At 42.6% G+C, this 26,905-nt stretch overlaps 1 long non-coding RNA gene across 1 annotated transcript; it reads right to left on the bottom strand.

Moving 5' to 3' along the window:
* LOC134471728 (uncharacterized) lies at positions 1 to 26,701 on the bottom strand. Its single transcript, XR_010041319.1, has 4 exons — positions 26,297 to 26,701; positions 21,342 to 21,444; positions 14,414 to 14,472; positions 1 to 1,441 (listed from the first exon to the last, which is right to left on the bottom strand). It is a non-coding gene; the product is annotated as an uncharacterized LOC134471728 (long non-coding RNA).
* Positions 26,702 to 26,905: the final 204 nt, after the last annotated feature.

Raw genomic sequence — 26,905 nt, 5'->3', positions numbered from 1 at the left:
AAGATTCTAGTGCGTTTAGGGCATATCTCCTTCCTCTGCTACATTCTCACGTTCAGTACTCTCACTAGTTCTAGAGTCTACTCCATGAACACACTGCAGTATCTTTCTTTACGGAAGAATAGACCCTTCTGCTTTTACCTTCTCTCAAGGCAAATCAGGTCTCAGCACAACAAAGCCTTGTGTTTTTGCATTATTGTACATGAAGCAATGGAGACTTTTTAAACTGATTCTCTTTACAGAAGACAGAGAAGCACTCCTTTATTTTGTAGGGACAGAAGGAAGTTAGAGCTCTAGAAATTCCTGGCTGCCCTGGGAGGAATTCATGGCACTATTTTTTCAATGTATATATAAGTTTTAATTTCCTACAACAATTAAAAAACTCTTTAAAGTTTATTTTTTCTTGCACTTGTGCAGAAATTCATTGACCCAGTGACAAAGAATCCAGGAAACAGTGATGAGAATGGTGAGACTTAGGTGGAAGTGGCCATGGAGTTGCTTTACTTCTTCCTTTTCCCTGTATCATCTAAATTCTAAGACAGAATGGTCATTCACTGAGTACCACACACATACAAAGAAAGGGGACTTTAAAAAATTAAAAAGGAAAAAGTAATAAGAACTATGGTAGTAATAAAACCCAAAATGTGTAAATTTTGTTGTAAAAAAGAGAGAAAAAAAGTGCTCTAGAGGATACAACTGGAAGTGTGTTTAGGTGTGTTAAGATAGATGACCATATTACTGAGTTTTTGTTGGATCATTGAACACAACTGTTTGCAGTCTCACTGTTTGAATGTCCACTTTGTATCTTTAATCCTGTAACTTGAACAACTATTTCTAAGATGACAATATGTAATCTATTAACTAGTGATTTCTTACTGTTTTTTTTTTTTGTAATTCTATATTATTTGTACCCTATACTGTTTTGTTTTGATTTTCTTTTTTCCTTTTAAATAAAAATTTTTTAAAAATTAAAAAGGGAGAAGAAATCTACAGTGGACAGATGGCCATTGTCTGGAAGGCTAAAACTCCAGGTTAAGAATTAAAATGACTGAATATTTGGAGATGAAATCATGCAAACCTCTATCCAAAGCAAAATGGAGAAACAGAGAGACAGGAAAGGATAAGGTGATGGCACCATAGCAACGCTTCCTTCTCATATGGCTTGTCTGTCATTCCTGGGGTGGAAGGGAGCCTGAGTGGCCAAGGCAGAACCTGTATGCAGACCAGTGGTAGAAGGAGTAACACAAACGCTCTCATTCTGAATGAGATTTTCTCTCTCTTCCCAGTAGTATTTCTGTCTACTGGATAGACTGCAGGTCTGCTTCAGGGCCAAACATACTGGATAGATTCACTCAGTCAGGAAGCACTGTGGGCCACGAACTTTTCAAAACACTCAGGGTGCAGGGACCATGGTGGACAGAAGTCCTGCCCCAGTGGTGCTGACCTGTAAATAGGAGAATAAAATTAACATATGTCGAAAAGCAGATCAAACTATAGGTGATGAGAAAAAAAAAAAAAAAAAAAAACCTTTGGAAATAAGTGAAGATGTCTTTGTCCTCTTTGTGCTGTTAAAATACAACAAGTGAGGTTAGGTAATTTATTAAAACAAAACAGAGATTTATTCTTTACAATTCTTAAAGCTGGAAAGTCCAAGGTCAAGGAGCCCACACCTGGGGAAGGAATTCATGCTGCATCATCCCAGGCAGCAGGCAGAATAGCAGAGCAAGGAACGAGCAACAGGAGGCATAATACACTTTTATAAGGAATGTACTCTCAGGATAAATAACTCACTCCTGTCATGCTCTGTAGCAACGCTGATTCACTGAGCTCTGCCCTTAGGACCTTCCCAGCCCTTCAAGGTCTGGTCTCTCAACAATGCTATGCTGGGAAGTAAACTTCCAACCCCTGAACTTTGGGGAGTGCATTCAAACCACAACAGCAGGAGGAAAAGACATGTAAGACCTTCTTGGAACAGGCATGCAATTTAAAATACAATGAAGGAAGGCATCTCGGAGACAGTGACATTTGAATGATGACCTGAAGAAAGTAACAGACATCCAGCAGAAGTGCGTTCTGAGCAGAGGAAGCGTTAAGTGCATAGATCCGGAGACAGGAGTTGCCAGTTCTCTGCAGGGATAGCCAAGGAGGCCAACGTGGCAGAAGCTCAAGGAGCAGAGCACGAGGGGCTGAAGTCAGAGACTGTACAAGGCGGATCTGAAAGGACTTCACTCGCCATTCCCAGAATTCACACTTTTGTCATGAGTCAAATAAAAACTATCAGAGAGTTTAAGTTGGTTGCAGGATTATAGGATCTGCATATTAAAATGTTTCTGTTGCTATGTTTGAAGTAGCTGGTACGTGAGCTACAGGCAGAATCAGGGGGTCACACTATTAAAATAAAACAGATCAGCGATACTACTCGCTAGCACCGCACTGGGAATGCTAGAGAAGTAAATGGATCCTGGACGTGTTTTGACCACAGAACCAAGAAGATTTGCCAATCAATTGGATGTGGGGTGTGACCATGGAAGAGTTAGGAAATCTTGGTGTAAAAGAAAAATGAAATTATCATTTACAGAGGAGGAGAAGATCCTTTGGATAAAATCTTTTGGATACTCAGCTGGAAATGCTCAACTAGGATTAAGATATCATTTTGTGATGTTTCGTTTTCAGGGAAGGCACAGACTTGGTCTATAAATTGGGAGTCATCATTCTATGGATGATGTTATCCCACAAGTCCACGGTAGAATAAGAATAAAGTGAAGTAATGCTTCCGAACTGAATCCTACAGCATGCGGAGCTTTAGTGGTGAGGAAGCTGGAAGGCAAAGAGGGGGAGTGATTGACACGAAGTTCCAGTGAAGAATAGGAGGGTAATATGCCTGAAGAAATGAGAAAATCTCTGTAATGCAGAAGAAATGGTCATTGAATCAGTTGCTGCCAGTAGGAATATGATTTGCAATACCCCTGCCTTGGAGGTAGTATCAAGAGACACTCTTTTAAGGAGAATGAGACGGGCTCCATGCAGAAACACAAAGACAGTAAGAAAAAGCAGCTGTGTGGGAGCATTTTACTATGGAAATGTGGCAGCGACTGGGGAGAAATTTGGCAGCAAGGGAAGGAGTTTTGCTGATAGAGGAATTACACATTTCCCTCATTTCCTAACAAAAACACTTGTGTAGGAGTCAAAGTTGCTTTATGAAGCAACATCGTTGAGTAGGCAAGAGGGGATGTGAAAATGTGCAAAGATTGGCCTTGGACACAAATATGGGCTGTGTGTTTGTCCTGACTGGGAGAAAGGTGACTGGGCCATGCAGATACACATCAGGTATAAGCAGCGTCATGAAAGCTCTGTCTTCTGTGTTCCCTGGTTTCCCCGGTTAAATAGGAAGTAAGATCACAAGATTTTAAATCACTGTGCCACCAGTCTTTGTGGGATCAAGGTGCTAGCACAAGTAAATTAAAAGGCAGAGTGAAGTGGGGGACAGGCGGGACACCAGAAGCTGAGTTCAAGGACACTGATCATCTGAAAGCCAAATTCTGAAGAGGACAGAAAAGTAAAAGAACTAAGAAACCATGCAGTTCCTGAAGGGGTGGCCTTAGCTGACCATGAAACTGCTAATTTGCTATATGAACAGTAATTAAGATTAAAAGAACACATTGGATGCTAAAATCTTAGAAGAATAAGGCTTGGGAGTGAGCTCTACAGATGCCTGAGGGGAGCAGGGAACTGATGAAATCAATCAAAAACATTACACTGGGATCGGGTTCCCACTGATGAGGAGGAGGGAGTGACTGAAGGCTGTGATGGAGCAAGAGGACTCACATCCTATTTGCAGACTAGGGTTACAGAGAAACAAAAAGGAAAACACGAAAACCCTGCACAACTAACGGGCTTGTGGAGAAGCACTGTTCCTGTTTCAGTTAGAGTGAAGCAGTGTAAAGAAGGGGCACAGGATCAGTGGGTGGGTCGGGGGAGCTTCCCTGTTACTGATCTGGGGGTATGAAAACCTCAGTGGGATGTCTTGAGGATTAGAAAGAGGTGAGGATGAGATCAGTGGGGTTTGTAAAGGTGTGTACTGGGGGGAGTGACGGGGAAGGGGAGATGATCTTATTTTCTAAAAGAGAGGCGGGCTAGTCTTGGACAGCACACTGGTGATAAAGCTGTGCATGGTAACAAGTAGGGTGGGGGTCTCCTCTAGAGCTCCCAGAACTCTAGGACTCTTCTTCTCCTTATTAATGGTGGTGTGGAAACCAAGGGGAAGGATCATGAAGCCTGAGCTCTTCGGCATTGTTGTTAAAGTTCTTTGCTTTTTTTTTCATTCATTGCACACATGCCTCCCTGGGCCTACAGACCCTGACTACCAGGAGATAGACTATCACAGGGAGGAAAGGCTGTTTCTGCCCTGACACTCAGGGGTCTCTTAAGAGAACTGTAGGAAACTGACTCCATTCACTCATTAGCATCTTTCTCTGTAAGGTTCACTGGACATCACTGTTAAGGAGGATTTTAAGCGGGGCAAGGGTGAGGTGGTAAACAAGTAAAGATGCTGTTGTTGTCATCCAAATAAGAAGCAAGAGAACATAAGGAAAATTCGAGGGATAAGGAAGAGGCAGTGGATTTGCAATGTATTTTCTGGATGTATAAATGACAGGACTTGGTGACGGATTCAAGCGAGGGAAAAGGCAGAGTCAAAGACAGTCTAGCCCTGAAAGGAGAAGCCCCTCGGATGATTTGTGTGTGTGTGGTGGACACATGATGAGTTAGAGATAGCCAAGCAGTGTTAAAATAGTCATCGAAGATCACTACAGTAGGTTGTTCCATAAACAGCGCTTTTTTCACACTTCACCATGTTCCAGACAGTCTCCTACGTTCCTGACACACACTGACTCCCACAAAGGAGATGCAGGCGGACACCTTCCATTTCACAGAAAAAGGAACTGGGATGCGAGGGGTTAAATCACTTTTTCCAAAACTACACTAGATGTGCATCCATCCCAAAATTTACCCATAATGCTGTGCAATCTTTCCAGCACACATTCGATTATCTTGGTCTGAACACCTAATACTGCAGAGAAGGACATCCAAGCTGAAAATACACATGTGGGCCACAATCATGGATGATACAATTTAAGGAAAGAGTGGATATAGAGGAGAAGAAATATTGATTCATGAGAAATTGGGAGGTATTGGAGTGGCTACTCCATACTGAATATTGAGAAATACTTGATTTTAAAGGCGTGATGTCTTAGTTTTCTCAAAATACCCTATGACTTAATACAACACTTATTATGCTATATAGTTCTGGTAGCCAGAAGTGTTAGATCAAAGATGTCAGCAGGCTTGGTCCCTTCCAAGAGGTCTGGAAATAAATCTGCTTTGTGTGTCTCTCTTAGTCCTGGTGGCTGCTAGAGGTCCTTGGAGCTTCTCAGCTCATGGATGTATCACGTGTCTCTGAAGACATCTACACACGACATTCCTCCTTGTCTCTTTAGGTCTCCAAATCTCTCCGCACATTAAGAACACTGGTCACCACGTTTAATGCCCAGTCTATTCCAGGAGCACCTCATTTTAACTTGACAGCATCTACAAAGACCCTGTTGCTGAGAAAGGTCATACTCACAGGTGCTGAGTGGACATTAATTTGGAAAGGGGAGGTTACTATTGGCTTATTAGACAGAGAAAATGTGAAATTACTTAATAATCTTTTTATTTTAGTTCTTATTGATTAGGTGCAGACTTCCCAGGGCTTTAGATCCCTGAACTTGGGCTCATCTGCAAAGCATCATTTTTCCCTACTCTGGGAATATTATTTTTTTTATCGTACACAGTGTTTTGGTCCTGTCTTTTGCCAGATGATCACAGCCATTGAGGTCACTGCTTACCAAACTTGTTAAAATATATGATGTTTCTCACAGCACACACCCCCCCCCACTGAATTTCTGAATCAGTAACTCATGGGTATAGCCCCAAACTGCACTTCCAATAAGTGCCCATGTGATACAATGTGGAAGCTGCTGGTTCCAGGCCATGATTTCAGAACTGCTCCCCTAGATACCCAGAAATCAACTTTCTCCTCCTCTGTGTTTAGGGGAAAAAGATCACATAGGCCAGTTACTATTTCTGCCTTCTGTGTAGTTAATGACTAGTTAACTAAAAAAAGAACCTGAGAGATGCAGTGACCTTGTTGTTTGTGCTGCTATTGTTGTAATGTTGACAATTATTACTCTACCTATCCCATTACAGGTTGTGAAATGTCTACAACACTGTATGTTTATGTAGCTGTTGAGCCAGTGGGAGAGTGGATATCACTGCCCCATTTATTCAGGAAAACTTAAGGTCTTGGCATAAATATCTTGGAAGATATCATCATCAAATGATTGTGGATGCTGTGTTGTGAAATCAAGCCTTTGTATTCAAAAACAGCACAATCTCTACCACTGGGCAGCATTGTGGAGTCTGTGGAAGATCACTGCTACTCAAGATAACTCAGGTTTTGTTTTGTTTGCCTTTGTATTAAGGCTTCATCAACAAAGGTGCTGTTATGTGCTCTTGTTCTCCTCCTGCAGTCTTGACAAAGTGTTTACCAATCAAGCTCCACAGAGTCCTTTGTTCTCTTTACCCTCTGTTTGCCCAAATGACAAGATTTGCTAAGTCACATTTCCTAGCACTAACTCTCTGGCTTAAAGCATCCACTGCTCTTCCTTCCAAGGAACCAGGGCAGATAAAGACAATGTTACTTTACTCTGTGCTTTTTGTCTCAAGCTTGCTTTTCCATCCCACTTGTTCTCTTCAGCACGGCATGCCTGCCAGGTGGAATAGCTGAGATCTGAACATGCGAAGTCTGTCTCCATGCCTGTACCCCGACCATCCCCTCACAGTCACGTCCTCACCACTTCCGGCAGCAATTCACTTTATATCACACTTTGCTAAACTTCTCAAACTGAGAACAAATGTGCTCCACAGATGGCACCTTTGTCGTGCTCCAAACAAACTGAGTGATTCACCCAGTTTCCATCTCCCCATCTGCCCCACTGCCAATGGTGCTATGCTTTCATGCACAGAAAAGTTCAGATCAGCTGAAAACACAATCTCCAGAGCTCAACAACCTCCTGGAAATTCAAGACAGAGCTCCCCACTTACTGTGTACTGGGGCAATTCACTGACTCCTAAGAGCCTCCATTTCTTCACTGGTACCATAGGTACACGGATGCTAAGTTGGATAGCTGCTGTGAGAATTAAATAAGTGTGTGATTTGGGCCACAAGTAGCAGTTCAGTGACTGAATTCTCTAGTGTTGTATCATACTCTTGCCCCCATGTAGAGTCCCCTATCTGCCATGGTTTACACTATAAGTTTAATTCCCTCAATGCCTGCTATAGTGTACAGAAAAAATCCTGATAACACCATTTCCTAGGTCATTTTCTTCTTTAAAACAGTAAATGGTTCTTCAAACCCTCCAATTTCTTATTCAACAGTAATAATAGCTATAGTGGCCACCAGTTTTCCTCCTTAAATGTGCCCTAAATTTTGCACATAGGATAGCAATCAACACTACCACTCTGTGTGGAAGGCAGTACTGTCATTTCCGTTTACCAAGGAAAAGCACCCACAGTTCAGTGAGTTGAAGTAGGGTCTCGGTTATCTCAGAACAGGAAGGAGTCCTGGCGTCTATCCCACACCCTGGGCTGACACTTGCATAGACCTGAGGGTTTCTCGCCAAGGTGTTTTGCTCCTAGCTATTTCTTCCTCCCCCTCCTTCGTTTCTCAAACTCACAGCAGCCATCTGTCTTTATCCTTAGCAGCTGGGTGACAAACGCCCAAACTGAGTCATCGCACTGTGCAGCTCTGTGTTTCTGTGTCTATCTCCCTTCTCCTGACTTGAAACCTGCTGAGGATGGCACAGGCTTTGCTCACTGTGGCTTCTGTAATGATCTAATACGGTCTCCTGCATGCAGCTGCTGGTTAGTGTTTATCAAGTGAGTCAATATCTTTATGAATTATTGCAATAATGCCGGTAACACAGTGGCACGTGGGGATCCTGCATCACTGGCCTGGACGTAAGTGTGGCACTTCTTGAGCTCCAAGTGCACCTTGATTCCTTGACCTGGGCCAAGCTTGTGAGTGCTGCCTGAAGGCCATAGGAGGCTACCTATCAAGGCTCGATGTTCTCTGTGCTGTTTCACTGAGGCGCTGATGCCTGCACCTTTCTTGCTTCCAATCACAAATCAGGCTCCTCCGAAGTCACAGAGAAAGTTTGCTGCAGGGTTGAGGGTGTGAGCAAATCTCTGCTCTGCTCCTAATTATCTGCTTAGTATGACCTTGCAGCTGCAGCAAATCAAGGTGTGTTGCCAGGAAGTTCCCACTGATTTGCATGACTTTCCAGTAAGGAAAGTGCAAAGACACACCCGGGCCTTATCAGTACAGGCATCGCCCTTCCCTCTTGTCACCCTCTGGATCATCACCACCCCGGATTCCTCTCCTCTCCACCCCCCCCCCCCCAGCTCTCTTCTGTGTCCTGCTGGAAGCCACCTCTCTGAAGTCACACGGTGCAGCAGGGAGACCAGCTCCTCCAAGAGCCCGCCAGCCTCACAAGCCAGGAGGCTTCTGCTGGGCTGGAAAGTGCCTTTTTGCCCGAGTTCACATTTGTAACCTCAATCCAGTTCCTCAGGGCTTCAGGATGGGGAGAACAAGAATTCATTCATTTCCATCCCCATTTCTGTCAGTGGGCAGCTGTGCCCAGGGTTGTGGTTCTGTTGTGAGGCTGCAGATTGGCACAATCAGCAAGAAACTCATTCCTAATCAATTTAATCGGTGTTAGTTATTCCTCAGCAGGGTGATAAAGAGGAAAACCCAATATAGCAATGGAGCAGCCGAAAAAATATTAAGTGGGAATAAATCAGAAGATGCTAATGAAAGTGATTCAGTACATAAGCCCTAGGAAACTGAAAAATAGTGATGCCTCTTCTGTGCTTGTGGGCTGCGGGGCGTTGGATCCCCTGGGAGTCTAGGAAGGTACCTAGAAGGAAGGTCCCTGTGTAGGCTCAGCTGCTGAACAAGAAGGCACGTGACAGAGCACTGGCACCTGTGAATTTCAACCATAGTGCCAACCAACCTCAAATCCAACCTTAAAAATAAATATCTGCATCTAACACATCTGATATAAAATTGCCTATGTACAAGCTTCTTTCTTGTCATTATTCCCTAAACAAAATACAACAGCTATTTTCATGGATTAACTATAAGGTGATCAGAAGATAATTTAAAGTACATGAGAAGGTATGCACAGGTTAGATGCAAATATTGTGCCATTTTACGTTAGAGAGGAGCCCTGGTAGATATATACAGGGGAGGTCGTAGAAGCAATTTCCAATGGACACCAAGGGACGATAGTTCTTATATTTAGTCTTCTTAGCACAAAAGCACTTCTTTTCTTGCGTTTTCCCTAATAGTCAAATGTTTTGGAAGAATTTGATCCAAAAAGTATGGTGCTTTAGCTAGTACTTAATTCCCTATACAATTTTTTTAACTGATGAAAGATATACAAAATGTTAATTGAAACTTCTAATCAGCAGGAATGAGATCATTTCAGCTTGAAATACAGATTATTTAACATCGTAGTTAATTTATAAAGCATTAACACAAATTAATGTGAAATTCGCTTTAGGCGCTTTGAAATATTGAAAATAGCTCACGCTTTCACCCTTCCCCAGCTCAACATTACATCCACTCTGGTTTACCTCAGGTGCAAGGTAATGGATTGTGCATTTGTACATAGATTTAAGGTTTTCTCTTTGGTTCTTAGGTGCAAATGATTTTCAGTTCCATAAACTTAAATTTTTTCATGACTTTATTTTAACCTATGATGGAGTTTTTCAAGAGTTACTAACATAGGGCCAGTCAGGACAATAAGTCCTACCTGTTACCAGAAATTACTGATAAACCTGGTAGGTACTGCCCTGAGTATTGGCAACCACACGTTTAAAAGGTTATAAAACTCCTATTTTGGATGACTTATGTGGCCAGTGTTTGGGGGGGGGGGAGAGTGCAAGAGAGATTCTGAGCCTAATTTAGGTAGGTAGATTGAGCCTTGCCTAAATCTACACCTTGAATTGGCAATTTACATGACTCTGTCATCCTCCCCTCATTTGCTCTAGAATTTTGTCACTCACTATCTAATTTTACAGGATATTAGTAGTACAGTACAAATTACATTTGACAACAGTAAATTAAATAAAATAGCATCTAAAAGTTCCTAATACAAAGCATATACTTAATAAATTTTTGATGGGCAAATCTTCTGGAAAGGCAGCTCCCAATTTTCTGCAAGACCCTTATTTGTTTTAAAGAAAATGAAGTCGTACTTTGCACAATTAGCAGCCCTTCAGAGCTCTCAAAATTCTCACTTGTTGACAGCCTCTCTCTACCAGCTGTAGATATTCCCAGTCAGATAACCATGTGACCAGACAGAGGATGGATTTAGCGAAAATTTATATGGGGGTTCACTCCAAAACCAAAGAGGGGTGATTATCAAAGCACATTTCATTTCTTAGCACTTTCTAAGATTGGTCCTGAAAGTACAGCAGTCAGTAAGACAGGCGAGACCCTGGGCTCATAGACATGGAGAGGCCCAGAGCAAGGAAGTCAAAGTCAATCCATGAAGACTGGAGAGAGTGGGGGCCGTGAAATGCCTTTCCCTTTGTATAGCTGCAAATGACCACATCAGGATTGGATGGAATTAAAGAGGCAGAAGTTTTGGACAAAAAATTCCTGAAAGCTATCATATGCCTTTCAAAGCCTGACAGAGTGGAATTTTCACATACCTGACACAGTGGAATTTCTCTGTCAAAGTTTTCAGGCAGAGTCAGGAAGTAAATGCATATGCTGTGTACACTGAGCACCTCAAAGTGTGCACAAGGGGAAAGATTGTAAATCAAAGAAGCATGCGGGCTACTAGCTTTTCCCCATGATGTCTTTACATGCAGCCTCAAGACACTATATAGAAATCCACACAGAAGTCATCTATAATTTCAATGCCTCCCATTAATATTTCGCTTTGCCAGTACCCTCTTTCTCCTCTGACCACAGTGACACTTGAGGAACTAAAATCCATTTGGAGTCACAGTTTCTAGATTCATCATATTTTTCTCTGACGATGCCTGGGAAAGGTTTCTCACGTATGAGCTACATTTGTCAAAGCACTTTATTTAGGTATGAATTTTAAAGTGCACTTTCACATGACATCCAGTATTCCCCAGTATGGATGGCATGGCAAGGTACAGCTTCATTCAGGAAGGTGACATTTCTTTCACTGTAAATCCTTACAATAGGCTAATAGGATGGTGGGCTGAGTTTTGGTAACACCTCCCCAGAAGTGGATTATGGAATGCTGTTTTAATTACCAAAGTCTTGGAGAATTTAGGAGCTTGGGAAAAAATCATACTGGGAGTGTGCAGTGGTTATGCGTAGAGCCTAGGGTTCTGGTGTGGCATGGGAGGGCTCCTTGGGAGTCACTGCCTGGTGATGAGTGGTCAAGGAGAGATGCCTGGGGATTGTCCTGGAGTTTGGTCAGTCTGTCACACCTGAGAATGAGGTCACCATGGAGTATAATTTTACAGTGGGACTAAAAGCAATAATAGTCACTAGACAGTGTAAAGTCCTTTAGGGAGCACAGTGAGGGGCTTACTGTGGATGATAAGGGAAGGGGGTCTGAGGTGCTAAAAGGGGCTGTTGGGTTAGAGAAGAGCATTGAGACTTTCTGGGGAGTGAGAAAGAGATCATGAAGGTGAGTGGGCCTGACAGGTGACTTGTTTCTAGAGAAAAATCAGAAATTAATACAGAATGCAGAAGGATGCAGGAGGTGAGAGCGGGTGCTTCTGAAGCACATGAAGCATGTGGTAGAGATAGGACCATGTGTGCAGAGGATTAAGTGCTCTCTGGGGGCAGCAGGACGTGAGGAGCACCAAGGATGTGAGGGATGTGGATCGCGACTCATCTGGAAGAGTGCAAGGTTAAGAGACAGGGGGTTTGGGGTTCACTGTGGGGTGTGCAGTGTTGTAGAGGAAGGCAGGTTTAACATGGAATGTGAAAGGGCCACAGAGGGAAGAATGTGAACGGATCACTGAGACTGGGTAAACTGGTGTTTGGCATAGTGTGCAAAGCAGTGAGAGAAGGTGACACTCAAGGCTCACCGTGGAGTGTGGAGTGTTTGGGGAAGGCAGGCTGGGAGGTCAGGAGTGTGGGGTAGGTGTGGGAAGGCACAGTGTAGGGCCCTGGGGGATGTGAGGCATTTGGGCGCGGGAACTGAGTTTTACCTGCAATACAAAGTGGCTAAAAGTTGAGTGGTCCTTACCCCTAAATCTAAACTGGTTTCGTGGAGAGAGGATTTCAGCCCATTATGGGCTGAGGTGGGTGGTTGTGAGGAAGAGGATGGGAACTGTGTGGGGGCAGGTCCACGGTGCAGGAGCGAGGAGGTTTCACCATGGAGTGAGACAGGAAGGACAGAGCAGCAGTCTCAGGAGGACTGCTTTTCTCAGAAAGGTCAGAGGTTTCCTGTGGGGTGTGAAGTGGTGGTAGAAGGGAAGACTGGAGTTTTTCCTGGAGTAGGAGGAGGTGCAGGTAGGGATGGCCTGCGAAGCAAGAAGTGGCTGCAGAAGTGAGAACCTCCCTATGTAGTGTGAAACCGTGATGAGCAGGAAGGTTAGAGCCTAACTGGAATGTGAACTGGCTGTGAAGACGGAGGATTTCCTAACATGATCCCATGGGCTATGAATGATTTTGGTTCAGCAGAATTTGGTTCAGCAGAATTATAATTTACAGTAGAGAATTGCAGAATTACAATTTACGATAGAGAATTGCAGAATTGCAATTTACGGTAGAGAACAAAGTGGTTATTGAATTGGAGGACTGGCCACTCTGTGGCGGAGGAAGTGGTTGTGGAGAGACTCAATGTTTGCTTGACATGAACTGTGAATGGTCCTTGTGGGGAGGATTGGCTTTTACCATGAAATGTCAGGTGCTGTGCGGGAGGGATTGGGGCTGGCTATGTCTGAGGAGGGATTGTGGCAGTGGAAACATGATGGCTTGATGGGGAGTGGAACATGGTTTCCAGAGTTATTTTTAGACCATTCTTTTGCCCTTTGTCTTCACAAGCGATCTCCAAAACCTGGCTAAATGCATCTCTCCTTAGGAAGCAATTCAGAATCAAAAGAGCTCTTGCACCTCCCCTACATGTCTCTCTTCTTCTTTTTATTCATAAAATACTTATTTGCACCCAATACAATAACCTGACCCAATCCTGAGAAAAACTGTTCAGTAAAGATTCTGCCTTCTATGGCCACAGTTTAATTGCAGATGAGAGCCACAACCATAGAGAAAACAATGTGTGTTATTGTGTCTTGGTTCTGTGCTAGAGCCTAAAGTGTGGGTTCGGGCACCATCTAACCTCACAGCGAGAATCCATTCCAGCTTTCAAGAGCAAGTGCTGCCCACTGTTCAAGTCACATATGTTCTCTGGGAATAATCACAGATCTGGAGCCAGCTATCTGTTTGAGGATCATGAATAGATCATGCATGATGTGACAAATCTGTAGACTTTTGTTAGCCCTGGTCACACTGGAACAAGGAATGGTCAGACTAACAGACAAGGGGTCTGGAATTTACGAGATCTGTACTCAAATTTCAGGTTTTCAGTTGTCTTGGGCATCTATACTTTAGCCAGTGTGAGAATCCTCTCCACACTTAGATGGTTCTCTACTGTGTAGGTCTCTCCACTAAAATACAGAATTCATTCCCCCTGTTCCACCAAGGCCAACACATGGCATGAGTGCTGTGCATCTGTGCGTCAGACAGCTCCTGGCAGGTATGTCTCGAGGAGACAGTGACATCCATAGAAAGGGAGGCAGGATGCAGAGGATCCACCCACTGGCGTGGAATGATGCACATGCGGTCTGGTTCTACAGTCCTCACTTAGGGTGTGGCTCCGTATCCTTAACATCCTGGTCCTGAGAGGCTCAACTTCTCTCTGTGGGCTGGTTACAAGGTTCTGACTAAGATGTTTTTCACAGAAATTTAATTTCCCCATCATCAGAGGCTCTTCATCAGTTTTGGAAGCTATCTACATCCTTTAATGGATTGATTTCATTCTGCTGAAAACAGCTTAATTTAATTATGTTACCTGCATTAAAGAAACATGACCATTATAACTAACAAGGAGCTTTGAAATCTTGAGCAAATTGATCCATAGATGCCTCTTGGTGCACAAGGACAAAATAGCATAATGTTTATGGGCACAGGCTTGGGGAGCAGAGCTCCAGGGCTCAGGCTGAGCTCTGACACAGCCGTGGGAGCTCGGATAAGGAATCTTATCTGTTTAGGTCCTGCTTTCTCATCTACGAATTGAGGATAGTGTTGCTTACCTCATGGGGCTGTCATGAAAATTAAATTTATGATTTATCTCAGGCACATACAGGAACACCTGGAATTAAAAAAAACATTAATTGTAATTACATGTCTCTAAGTCTTGTTTTTCCATTTAAAATTTAAAGTAATAATATTTACCTCTTAAGTTTCACTTCAGTGACAACTAGGTTTTAATAATATATTTGATCATTTTTATCCCTCTCCTTCCCTCCCTTTCCTTCCTTCCTTCCTTCCTTCTTTCCATCTTTCCTTCCTTTCCTCCTTTCTTCTTTCCTTCTAAGAGGAGAAAGGATGTTGACAGAAACTTAGCACCATCTGAAACAATTTGGACCTGTCTATCAATTTTGAAAATTTCAATCAACCTGGCGCCACCAAAAATCAAAACTACACCCCAAGAAGAATGTACCATCTAAGGAGAGAGAGAGGAAATCAAACAGCTTATGTGTGTTGACTATATTAAATTTACATAAAGAGTCAAGCAGTTAAAATTTATATAAACTCCTACTAAATAAAGAACATTCAACCAGAATGTTTGTCATTGCTTTTTTGTTTTATGAAGTTTTTTATTGCCTATCTTTTGAATGTCTTCCATGTCCTATTTTTGTTTGCATTGATTAGTTTTTTATTGTTTTGTATCTTGAATGCAACCTTATAATTAGATAGCAGCAATAATTTTTTCTGCTTTCAATAAATATGTTTCCTCCTAAGGAATATAAAATGATTGGAACATGAGTTCCTTCCACTAGAAATTACTAGAATCATTCTGAAACACACATAAATGGATTGAATTCTTTCTTTTCCCATTAATTAGGTTTCTTTTCCTTACAAGCCTTGAAAAAGCAACTCTCACTTTAGCACTGGGTGAGAAAGCAAAGTGCCCAGTGCTGATGTGTCCAGCACCTCTCTTTAAATTAGAAGCATTGTAAGGCAAAACAGAAGCTGGTGTGAGAGCCCTCTGCCCTCCCAGGATTACAGCCAGTAGAATAGAAATTTCTCCCTTTTTTGCACTTACAGCAAAGCCTCTAGATTGTCACAAAAGCCTAGAGCTTAACTTTTAGAGCACCAAGTTGGGGGACATTCCCAAAAGTCTCTCTATGCAGGCTGAAGTCTTGATTTGATAGCCAGAGTCTCAATCATGTTTTCACCAAGAGGATGTGAGTGGGAAGTGAGGAGAAGCTGAAGAATGACCAAAATAGAAGATCAGGGATCCTTCACAGGGCCCCAAAATAAGTGTTCAGCATGATCCTGTCCAGATCATGTTTGGCCCATCAACTGGAAGAAAGTTTGCATTTTGATATAAAATTCCACTCCATCTTCATTGGTCTGTGATACTGATTTTTCAAAGGCACAATACAAATCAGTGACTTTCTTTTAACCAGGCAAGGGATGAGGAATAAAATGATTTTATGGTGTGGATCTAAAATGTCCCCAAAGAAGTCTATGTGTTGGTTGGGAACCCAGTGCATTGATGTTAGAAGTGGGGCTTTCAGAAAATAGCTGAACCATGAGGAATCTAACTTCACTGCTGAATGAATCCATTATGACTTCATGATTTGAGAACATTATTTAGAGCTGATGGAAACATGGAGATGGCACCAGCCTGAAAGCAGTGAATCAGGAAGGTGTACTCATGGGGACTATATCTTTTAGCTAACCTCTCTCTCTCTCCCTGTGTCTGTCTCTCTGTCTCTGTCTTTGTCTCTCATTTTCCCTCCTTTTTTCCTTTTCCCCTTCTCTCCCTCCTTCCTTTCCTCTAAAATTTGAGTTACTCTATTCCCCATGATAGCGTTCAGTTTTATCTTGGGCCCAGAAGAAATAGAGCCAAGTGACCATCAACTGAAACCTCTGAACCTGTGCCCCAAAATAAATTTTCATCTCTTATATTGATTTTGTTTTGTCACAGTAACAGAAAAGCTGACTAATACAGATGGAAATATTGCTTGGAAAGGACGTTGATGTAACATGAAAACTCATACTTAGTATAATAAGTACATATTTGTCAAATGAAAATCAAAGGCTTCCTTTTGTAAGAGAAAGAGAGAAACCACAAGAAGAAGAGGAGGAGGAGGAGAAGGAGGAGGAGGAGAAGGAAAAGGAGGAGATAGAGAAGGAAGAGAAGGAAAAGGAGAAGGAGAAAAAGACAGGGCAGTTTCTTCACCAATGCCAATGGACTGAAAAAACCTTTGGCATATTATATCTTGGTCAACATTTGATGCATTATGGCAGAAAAAGATTTTACCTCAAGAGTTGAGTCTCTTGCAGTTCCAAGAACATGAGGTTATTTATGAAAAAGGGCTTTCATTTGTATCGGGATATGTCATTTTAGATTTGCTAAAATGTCATGTTTTCGGAGATACTTACTCTGACCATCAAAGCTATTTATAAAGCCTGAGGATTATTCTCTACATTTCCTTCACAGCCCTTACCACGGATTGCAATTATTTTTTCCTGTTTAGTGTCTGGCTTTCCCACTCTGCTAAGTGCTTGATGAGTGCAATGATCATGCCTGCTTTGTTATTCAGAGTGCCCAGTTCTTGATGTTTGAGAAGGAAAATGGTATTATTCAGGAGACAGCAGACTCTGCTCTGACAGCAGATAAATTCCCCAAATAAACCTGTCACAATGGTGCACACCCATAATCCCAGAATTCTGGGAGGATGAGGCAAGATCACAAATTAGAAAAAAATAAAAAATAAAGATAATTTGGGATGCAGCTCAGTTCTGGTACTGGGGGTTATACCCCCAGTACCAGAAAGAAAGAAAGAAAGAAAGAGAGAGAGAGAGAGAGAGAGAGAGAGAGAGAGAGAGAGAGAGAGAGAAAGAAAGAAAGAAAGAAAGAAAGAAAGAGGAAGAGAGTCCCCAGATTTCTATGGTTTAGAAAAGAAAAATGTTCACAGAACATTCACTTTGGACATCCTTTCTCCATCTTACAATCTGGTTATCTCAAACCCAGGCCCTCCAGAATCATCGAGGAGGAAATGAGACTGATCCAGGTAGCTTTTGATTGGCTCAGCCCACACACACTTACTTCCCTTGATCTCTAATGGCCAGGCTTGTTCTGCGGCCCTGATGGGATAGCAGGGAAGGCAGAGGCACGTGGGTGAGCTGTGGCTGCAAGGACAATGTCCCTGAGCACTAAAGCGTCTCTCTGCTCTTCTGGCCTCTTTCTGGAAGGGACAATGACTTAGCTATTTAGTGCCTTCTAAGGGTGTTGACGCAGCCCTTCCTGTCTTTTGTTCTTGGGGGAACAGCTGAGAGCAGAGAGCATATTCTGCTTTGCCTTTCAGAAAGCAAGCTTTGCCAGAGAAAGCCCTCATCACCCACACTGGGGTGGAAACCTCTGAGCTAGTCCTACAGCTCTGAAGGACAGGTGGGCATGTTGGATTCTGAGCGGTAGCGCTATGAAAGCCGTTTCTGCTGGGCCCTTTCTTGGGCGCTCCGTAATGCTTCTCCGCAGTGCCGGGGATGTCCTGCTCTCTGCCTGCCTAACTTCCACGTGGTCTCTCCTATGATTCTGAACTCAGGCAGGGAGTACAGCAGTACTGACAGATCCTACAGCCCAGTCCTCAGCTGTACAGTCCTAAGGGGATGCAATAAACTCTCAATCAATGAATGAATTTAGAAGAAACCTGAAAAAAAATCTATTCCACTTTTTCCTTACTAACAGATAAGTAAAACCCAGAATCGTGATTTGATCAGGGAAACTCATCCCGAGTCCTTGCCCCATCTAACACACGGTCTTACCGCCAAGCCAGTGAGTACAGCCCTGCTATTATATGGCACATTCGCTCTGTAATTTTAGAGAGCTTTAATTCAAGGAGGGGGAGGATTTTATTTTTTGAAAAACAGAGTAAACTCCTCTGAATACAGTACATACTATTCTTTTCAAGGAGTAGGGAGTAAATTCTTTGCCTTTCCACACTCCTACTCCCAAACCATTGAAACTTTTGGGTGAATCATTCTCAGTCTGAACTGATAATTCTTGAAGTAACCTTTCTTTCCAGACCATAAAAAAGCAGCAGCTTGTTAATCATACAACTATTTAACCTAGACCCTCCCTAGTCCTACAACTGTACTCCCAGCCCGTAATGTATAATCTACCCACCCACATATATTGAAATGAGATTATTGTTCCCACAGAAAAGAGCTCCGCAGTTGCACAAGTCCTAACTTTGTTCCAGAGGGTGATAAAAAGGAGAAAGAAAGGGCCGCGAGTTGTTTGATAGGCTTCTCAGGAAGGCACAGAAAGGATGAAAGATCGCCCTAGCAGGCACACAGTGTGAAAGACTGCGTGGGCAGAGCTGCAGCGGGCCCAGCAGGCCCCCTGAGCATGCGCCCCACACCTTTAATCTAGAAGCTACCATGGCGCAGTCAGTGCTGGCCAGAATGGGTGCCCTTAGCCTCATCAGAGAGCATCGCTGCCAGGGCGGAAGGAAACAGTGCCAAGCAAGAACCCAGGCAAAGCAACAGAGGAGAAGGCTGTGGGAGGCGTGGACCAGCATTCACTCTTTCCCTTGCTTGTCACAAGCTCTGAGAGTGAAGCACAAAGTCGTGCAAGTACCTTCTAGGTGCCAAGAAGTGTGGTAGGCGCCACAGTTAAAACTGTCCATGAGCCTGCTGTTACCCGCCATAGTTGGAACATTTCTACTTCCAGAATGGGATGAAAAAGCCTCCACTGCACAATTATCATTGCAATTTTTTTTGTACCAGGGATCGAACTCATGACCTCATGCTTTCTAGACAAGTGCTTATACCACTAAGCTACATTCCTGACCCTGAACAATTATTATAAAAAGAGTAGAAAACGCAGGGACCATGCCTGGCTCCAAATCAGGAAGCTGCCAGAGAGAGCGCTGATTCTTTTCCACTCATTGGGATGAGCGTGCCACAGCGCATCTCAGAGAATCAGAATGCTCATTTGACAGACAAAACCTTAGAGTACAACCTGGATCCTGGTAGGCATAGAAATCAGGTTCCCATTTCACTTCCCTGAGTGTCCACAGCCCAGAGGAGCTCAGGGTAAAAACAGCTCAGCACAACTCAGGAGGGAGCAGGGGAGGGTTATCAGGGACTCACCTCCGGGATGGACACCGTGTGTAGGACACAAAGACAGTTGTCCAAAAGCTGCTGAAGGAGACAGACATGCTTTGGCTTTGCCTCATTCCTGCCTGCAGAGGCAGCCAGAAGCGAGGAACAGAAGTCTATTCCAGGAAGACAAAGTGTCGGGGTGGGGGGTCGGGGGGTGTAAGGCTGTTCTGTGAGACTCCCGGTGATTCCCTCCCAGGCCCCTAGGCTTGATCTTCTAACATGGCCTAAAAATCAGCTGTTGGGGTGTCTGTCATCTCTCCAAACTGGAAGCTCCTTCAGGGCAGGGACTGTGCTGTGTTTGTGTCCATACAAAGTGCTTTGTCTGACATACAAAGTTTTTTATACATGAACAAGCACTTTTAAAAGATTAAAATAATGTACATGAACTACTTTCTGCCTTCTTTCATGTAAAGTTTAGAGTTATAGCTTTGTCTTTTAACATCTGCAAATATTTCATCATACAAATATACCATTATTAACCTAACTTTTAATTATGTTACACATTCTACTACTGAAAGGTGATTACAAATTGTCCCATTTTGTGCTTTCTCAAAGACTGCCTACCATTCTTATCTGTGTCTCTGACAGCTTCCTAGAGAAGCCATCTGACACTCTAAGTAGCCGCCACAGCATCTCTACACAAGTGAAGAGCAAAAACCAGGCGGAGACCACGCTGACCAGCAGTAGGAGCTTGGGTAGGATCTTTAGCCTCTCTCAGCTTACTCCAAACTGTAACTAACCAACACACTGTAATTAACCAACACATGGGGCTGTTACAAAGAGTAAATAAATTAAGGTATGCAAAGCACAGAGAGGAGAGCTTGACAGCCATTGAGAGTTTCCTGTTATTAATTATATTTACATAACTGTGTCAAACAAGACTGGGCAGCCCCCAGGGGAGTGATCCTGCCTCACTCACTCATATGCTCCAGGCTCTTACAACCTAGCTTTGTGCATGTTTACTAAAGAAATAAGAAATGTAGATAAAGGAGTCAAGTATTGGCTCAGTCTTCCCTATTAGCCTACAGTAAATAGGACCTTAATTGAGACTGTCTTCATCCTCAAGTGTCTGTTGAGATTGAGCAGTCCATTGCACCTTAGTTTGGGATAGTGCTGGACATTTTCTAGAGATGGGATTGATAAGAAAGAGGAAAAGGTTTTGTGAGATCCAGACACCCTAGAAAAAGAACTGAGCAAACAAACACCATGAGGAACTCGGAAGGCATAAAGTTAGGGGTGTCCAGTGTCAAACAGCATTGGTGAGCCGGAGTTTTGCTCAGAGTTAGCTCTGCACTTGAGAAGCTGAGTTAGTCAGGTTCCTGTTCACTTCTAATCTTTTCCTTCCTATGGACAGAATGGACCTATCATGAGGATGCAAACCAGGAAGGAGCCACTGATTACTGAGTGGTTACTGTAAAAAAAAAATAAAGATCTTACTGGAATATCCCAGAAACTCTGGAGATTCTGCTTGGTTATCTCTTCTGCTTAACTTGTCTTCTTTTGTTCCTCAGGATGAGAAAACAGACACAGCAATGTGCTGTCTTGTACCTACGACACATGGAGCTATGGTTTTGCCTCTCAATCCTAACCCTTCCTTGTTTAAACTGAGAGGACCCAAACAGGGTTCCCTCCCAGGAAGCGCAGTGCTAAAGCTTAACAGAAGGAACCAAACAGGAAAGAAGAGAGACTATCTACTTTAAGTCCCTGCCATAAAACCGCCAAGAAACCAGCATAGTCTTTCTCTTTGTTTCGCTCTTGTACCATATTTGGAGGTTAAGGAGCACAGGTGCTGACACAGGTGAAAATAAGCCCTCCTCTGCACAAGCAGGAACATACCTAGTCAGGAAAGAGATCTTGTCAATCCGCTCTGTAGCTGAAGAAAATCCAGCTCAGCTGAGAATCAGAGACAGCATCCAAAGTTTTGCATGAATAGTCCTGGCTGCAAAAAGAAGGCAGGGAAGGGAAAGAAAAGAATTAATTTTTATTTTTATTTTTCATCTTTTATTGTATCCAATTGTGATGCTAGTCAGAGAAGAATGAAGTGATTCAACATGGTCCATATGAGGTCTTAATGTTTTCTGGAGAAAAGTTCAAATACGTTTGGAATATACGTAACACTGAAATATATAGTCATCACGTTGCAAGGAAAAATCTTAGTTTTGCCTTCAATTTTGCTTCCAATTATTTCACAATACATTTCTGTTACTGCCTCAAGAGGAGCTGTCTCTTAATGAAGAAATAAATTAGTGACCTGAATTTATTTCCCCTACACAGATGAGGAAAACAAAGAACTAGTCCACAAAAGTAAAGGAAGAAGAGAGGACTCATGCAAATCATCAACCTCTGAGATGTTTTGGGATGTCACATCTAGCATAGCCAAAACATTGCCGTCAACCCAACGGTCCTCTCTAGCATATCCCCAGGAGGCAGACTTCCCTGCCCCACTTTTGCACATTCAAAGAACACAAGATGCTTCTCATCTCAGTAGGGACATATATTTCAGAGTACTCGGCATGAGCAATGCAGGTGCCTGCCGGGCACTGCAGAGCTGGGTCATGCTGAAGTCTGTGGAAGGCAGTGCTAGCCCAGGTATGTGGGGAACAGTGATGTGGCCCAAGTGCAGGTCCGTTGAGACCCTAAGGAAGTGGGTTCTTCAGCAACGGCCATGTCCCTGGCTGATTCAGACGCTGAACAGAACCCCACCTTTATTCATGTTCCAAACTTTTATTTTGACTTTTATCTTTTTCTTAAGGATGGTATTTGCATACACTGAACATTTCCTGAATGCCAAGCATTTATAAAGCACTTCTAGCAGTTTCGTTGATTTATTCTCATAATCACTCTGAAGAAGGATTTTTATCCACATTTTATCAATCAGATGACTGAAGAGTTACTAACTAACCAGAAGCCCCAGGAATTTTGAATCTTCAGGAAAAAGTTGTAATTATTTCTAAGATGGAGGGTGACAGATTGGAGGGGATGGCTTCGAAGCTGGATCTTGAAGATGAAAGAGGAAGGAGAAAGCATCTCAGAGAAGGGAACAGCATGAGGAAAACAGTGGAGCCTTGAGAAAAGCCACTGAATTAGCAGTGCTTCTCAAAGTAGCTAGTCTGACCGTACAGCAGGCTTGCTTCTGGGCACCCTGTTCCAGGCCAGGCACCTGTGCTGCGCATGCTCTGATGCCTGCTCTAGGTTCAGGGGCTTGGTGCTGCAGCACTGGCACCTGGTGATGAATCTCCATGATGCCAAGCGCTGAGTTAACTCTTAAACCCAGCCTGTTGTCATGGCAATGGGCATGGTATCTGCTAACCTTGCAGCAAACAGGTAAGGAGTTTATTTTGAGTGAGGTTTGGATACAAGGAACATTCGGGTCGTCCAGATGTGTTCCTAGTAAGTGGAAGATTTTATTTCCTTTTAGTGAAATCTTCTATAGCAAGTGGGAGACTTTCTTTTCCTTAAGGCTGTTGCTGGCTCCACGCACTCACTGACAATGGATTGTAGGTATCAACCTTCAGGGAATCATTCTGCTTTTTAAGAAAAATCTCTTTTAAATAATTACACATTGGCCTCTGGGTTAATGCAAATTATGGGATGCATTACCAGTACTTTTGCTGTGAACATCTGAGCCATTATTTATAGTAGTGCTTTTTGTCTTAAATTATTAACCCATTTTGAACATTAGCAAAATCAGGTATGGACCCAAATCTTTCTGAAGCATTTGATACTGAATGAAATAAAAAGAAGGTGGAATGAGAAAAGAAAAACACAGAATTGGAATTTTAAGTGTGATTTTCTCCAGTGTTTTCAAACTTATTTTTAGTCATGGAAACCCATTTTCAGATAGCATCCTAAGGGGACTCTTAGGTAGACATCAGTTCCTCCTACTATAAGTGTTACTACTGCTATTACTGCTGTCTCCTTTTGGACAACATGTACCTAAATGTTCTTTGAGAAAATACCTTCATTCCCAGTGTACTGTATGAGGCAGACTCTAACTCTGCTCCAGTGCAGGTCCCTGAGTGGCTTAAGCCCATTCATCAAGTGAAAATGCTTCGACATAATTGGTTTAAAACCATCAAGTTGTCTCTTGATCATCCAGTCAGGCTGGCCCTGTGGAAACTGGTTGGACTGGGTTACTCAGGCCAGCTTTTCTGGGCAACAGGATGAAGGCAGGGAGTGAAGCACCAGCAACAGTTCTAGCCTGAGCCCCAAACAGCATAATGAAGCACACGATGATGCATGAAAAATACCAAAAGGGAGCCCTATCGTAAGTAGAATTAATCCACTGTCTCAGGTTGTGCTAAAGCTATTTGCTTGTGAACTTCTTTGCTAAGTAAATAAACAGATTTTCTTTCATGTTCATCATGAATTGAGAGTGAGTTTCTGTTATTTGCAAATTAAAGCATTTTCTGAAGAGTCCCAAACCTGGCAAAATAAGACAAACCAGATTCTTTTCCTGAAAGTGAAGACAGGAAACTTGAAGCCTTCACCACAATGTCCTCTCTTAATTTCTCCAAAACTCTGCAGATGCATTCCACTGTCTCGCTCAGTTCCTGCCTTTTACAGGTGAGCAAGCATGGTTCCAAGCAGGACACTCAAGCTGAACAGCAGCTACAAGGTAATTAAATTGAGTGTGTTATATTTGAGGTTTTTAAAAGGAAGTTTTAGAAGACCGGACAAGATAAATAGTTAGTATTTAAAATTTGAAAGATTTTTTTCAGAGTAATCACAATTATACAAAATTCAAAATAACAATAAATTGGTAATTACAGCATAATCACCCCTGTAATGTAACCTTCCCCGCCATGTCCATAAAAAGTATTACAACGACTTCCCTTGGGCAGATGGCCATGCTTTGAAAGTGTATTCCTGTGGACCCATTTGCAACCCTGACCACGCTTCCTGTCAACTTGCCAGAGAAACTTTGGTCCATTTCAAGAAAAAGATACTTTTCTTAGGGCTGGTTTTCATGAGTTTTGTTTTGTTCTTATTTATTGTTAGGACATGTTTGTAATACATATCTATCACGCTCCCTTGGTGGGATTGGTACATGTACATAACATTTTTAAATTCTTTTTGCAACCCTTTCCCTCTCCTCCCTCCATCTCTTGACCCCCTTCTGTTTTGAGAAAGATCTACCTCCCTCCTGCCTATTAGCTATCTTTTATTTTGCTCTTTATTTATATTTTGAGGTTCTGATAAAAGAGAACCCTTTCAATATTTAATCTTATGGGTCTGATTTATTTCTTTTAAAAGTATAGTCTCAAGGTGCATTCATTTTCCTACAAATGACTCGGGTTTACCCTTCTGTATGGTAGAGTGGCCCTCCAGTGAGTGGAATTATTGTATTTTCTTTAGCCATTTGCTTGTTGCTTTTTTAAGATGTCATCCACCTGATCTCTTACGTCAGCAGTTGTACCCTGCTTTACATTATGAGGCACTGTCCTATCACCCTGACTTTCTGTTTGATAGGTTTCACTGTTGGAAGATATAGTCATATGACAAAATAAGAGAGACTCAGTTCAAAACTTGGTGGTTTAAAATAGAGGCACGTGGTACCACTATGCCGTGGGAGACTGCCAAAAGATCATGACGTCTAAAGGTCAGAAGAGTTGGCAATTTCACATAACTAGTCAAATAGAAAGGAAAGTAGAATCTTTCTATGAATGTATAATTAATAAGTGAGTCATTTCCCTTCTCCTTTGAATAAAGCTGTTTTCACAGAGGGGCTCCTTCCACAAACCACACTGTCTCCTCTCTCATTCCAGTGGCTGAAAAGATCAGCCCAGTGGTTAGATAAACTGATTTTAAACCAAATATGAAAGAACAGCATTTCCTTTTGTCACTAACCTAAAGATGAATCATTTCACGACCTCTTTTCAAAGTTGAAGAAGACTTTTAGAGACGATACATGATTAACTTGGAGCACCATACCATGGAGAAACTTTTTCACCCTTTCTTATTGATAGAAGAGAAGTAGTTTGGCTAACAATTCATCAATTCTGGTTAAAAGAAACTTATCTTTTATGACTCCTATGAGTTTACATTACTGGATCAAAAAGTTTGCGTCCTGCCAAGAATGGAAAGCATTTTTAACACTGATAAAGCTTTTTCCCTAATTTCCTAGCCCCCCTCCCCCCAGTTCTGTGCTGAGTGTGACACAGAGGAAGAGAAGGAACATGCGTCTCAGAATCAGGGAAATCCAAATTCAAATCTTATTTCCCCCACTTATCAATGACATGCCTTCGGACAGTAATTTTTCCTTTTGGTTCTTTTTCTCCGTGTCTCTTTCAGCATGATCTCAATGGTTAGAAAACAAAAAAATCAAAACAATGAATATAATGTCACCATTTTAAAGCTGGGACAGCCTTCCTAGGTGTCTACCCCAGAGCGTTTCTGCTCTATGTGTCCAAAATATTGCATGCTCACAGGAGCTGCGCACAGCAAGGTTCTTCTGTACATCACAGAGAGAGATGGTGGAGCCCTTGGCTCTGCCTTGATGGAAAGACCTGGAACAGCAGCAGAAATTGGTAGAAGCAGAAAGAGGAGACCGATGAATAGAATAAAGCAATGCATTTAGCGACATGAATTTTCCCTAAAGACTCACAAATATTCAGGAAGAGTTCTAAATTTATAAATACCTAGCCTGAGTGTATATTTTATGGAAACTTGCACAAAGGCCAACTCTTGGCACCACTCTGACACTGGACAAAGCAGCTGCTTCAAGTAGAGGGTAACTGTGAAAAGAGAAATGCTACAGAAATTAATAAAAATAAAGGAAAGGCACTTACACCAACCACCAAGTTGAGATTTGAAGCTTAGTATATTCTAGGGTTGTCTGGTGAGTTCATAGACTTCCAATGAGAACTCCAATTTGAAGGTGCTCTGTGTACTTTCTCTTCTCATTTGAAAAACTGACTTCGCAGTTCGCCTAGAGACATGAGAAGCAGCTGATAATCTGAACTATCAAACAGGAGTCATGGCAGGTGGTAAAAGCAATCAAAAGGTACAGATTCTGCCTCCAGAACACAGCAGCATGTTTTGAAAATTTTATGAGCATGCCTTAACTGCATATTCCCAGTCACGCTCCAGCCTCTAGTTCAATGCTGTCTGCTGGGGGAGACAGCTCTGGGAAGCAGGTGGCTTCCCAGACTGCCATTTGGGTAATGAGTTGGAACCTGTACCTAAGGCCAACCCCAAGGATCCTTCCAGCTGCTTCTCACTGGAAGCTGACAAAGACTTGTAGGTGTCAGTGTGTGTGTGTGTGTGTGTGTGTGTGTGTGTGTGTGTGTGTGTGTGTGTGAAGAGGGTGGCTTAACTGTCTTTGTAACAATCAACCTGTTCATAGCTGTTTCCTGTTTGCTTTCTAACTCAGAAAAAAAGTTACTCCGATCACCTTA

The sequence above is a fragment of the Cavia porcellus genome, unplaced genomic scaffold, assembly GCF_034190915.1.
Source record: "Cavia porcellus strain 051 isolate PalLab524CR breed Dunkin Hartley unplaced genomic scaffold, mCavPor4.1 scaffold_19, whole genome shotgun sequence".
NCBI classification, from domain to species: domain Eukaryota; kingdom Metazoa; phylum Chordata; class Mammalia; order Rodentia; family Caviidae; genus Cavia; species Cavia porcellus.
This window is presented reverse-complemented; position numbering and strand designations above follow the sequence as displayed.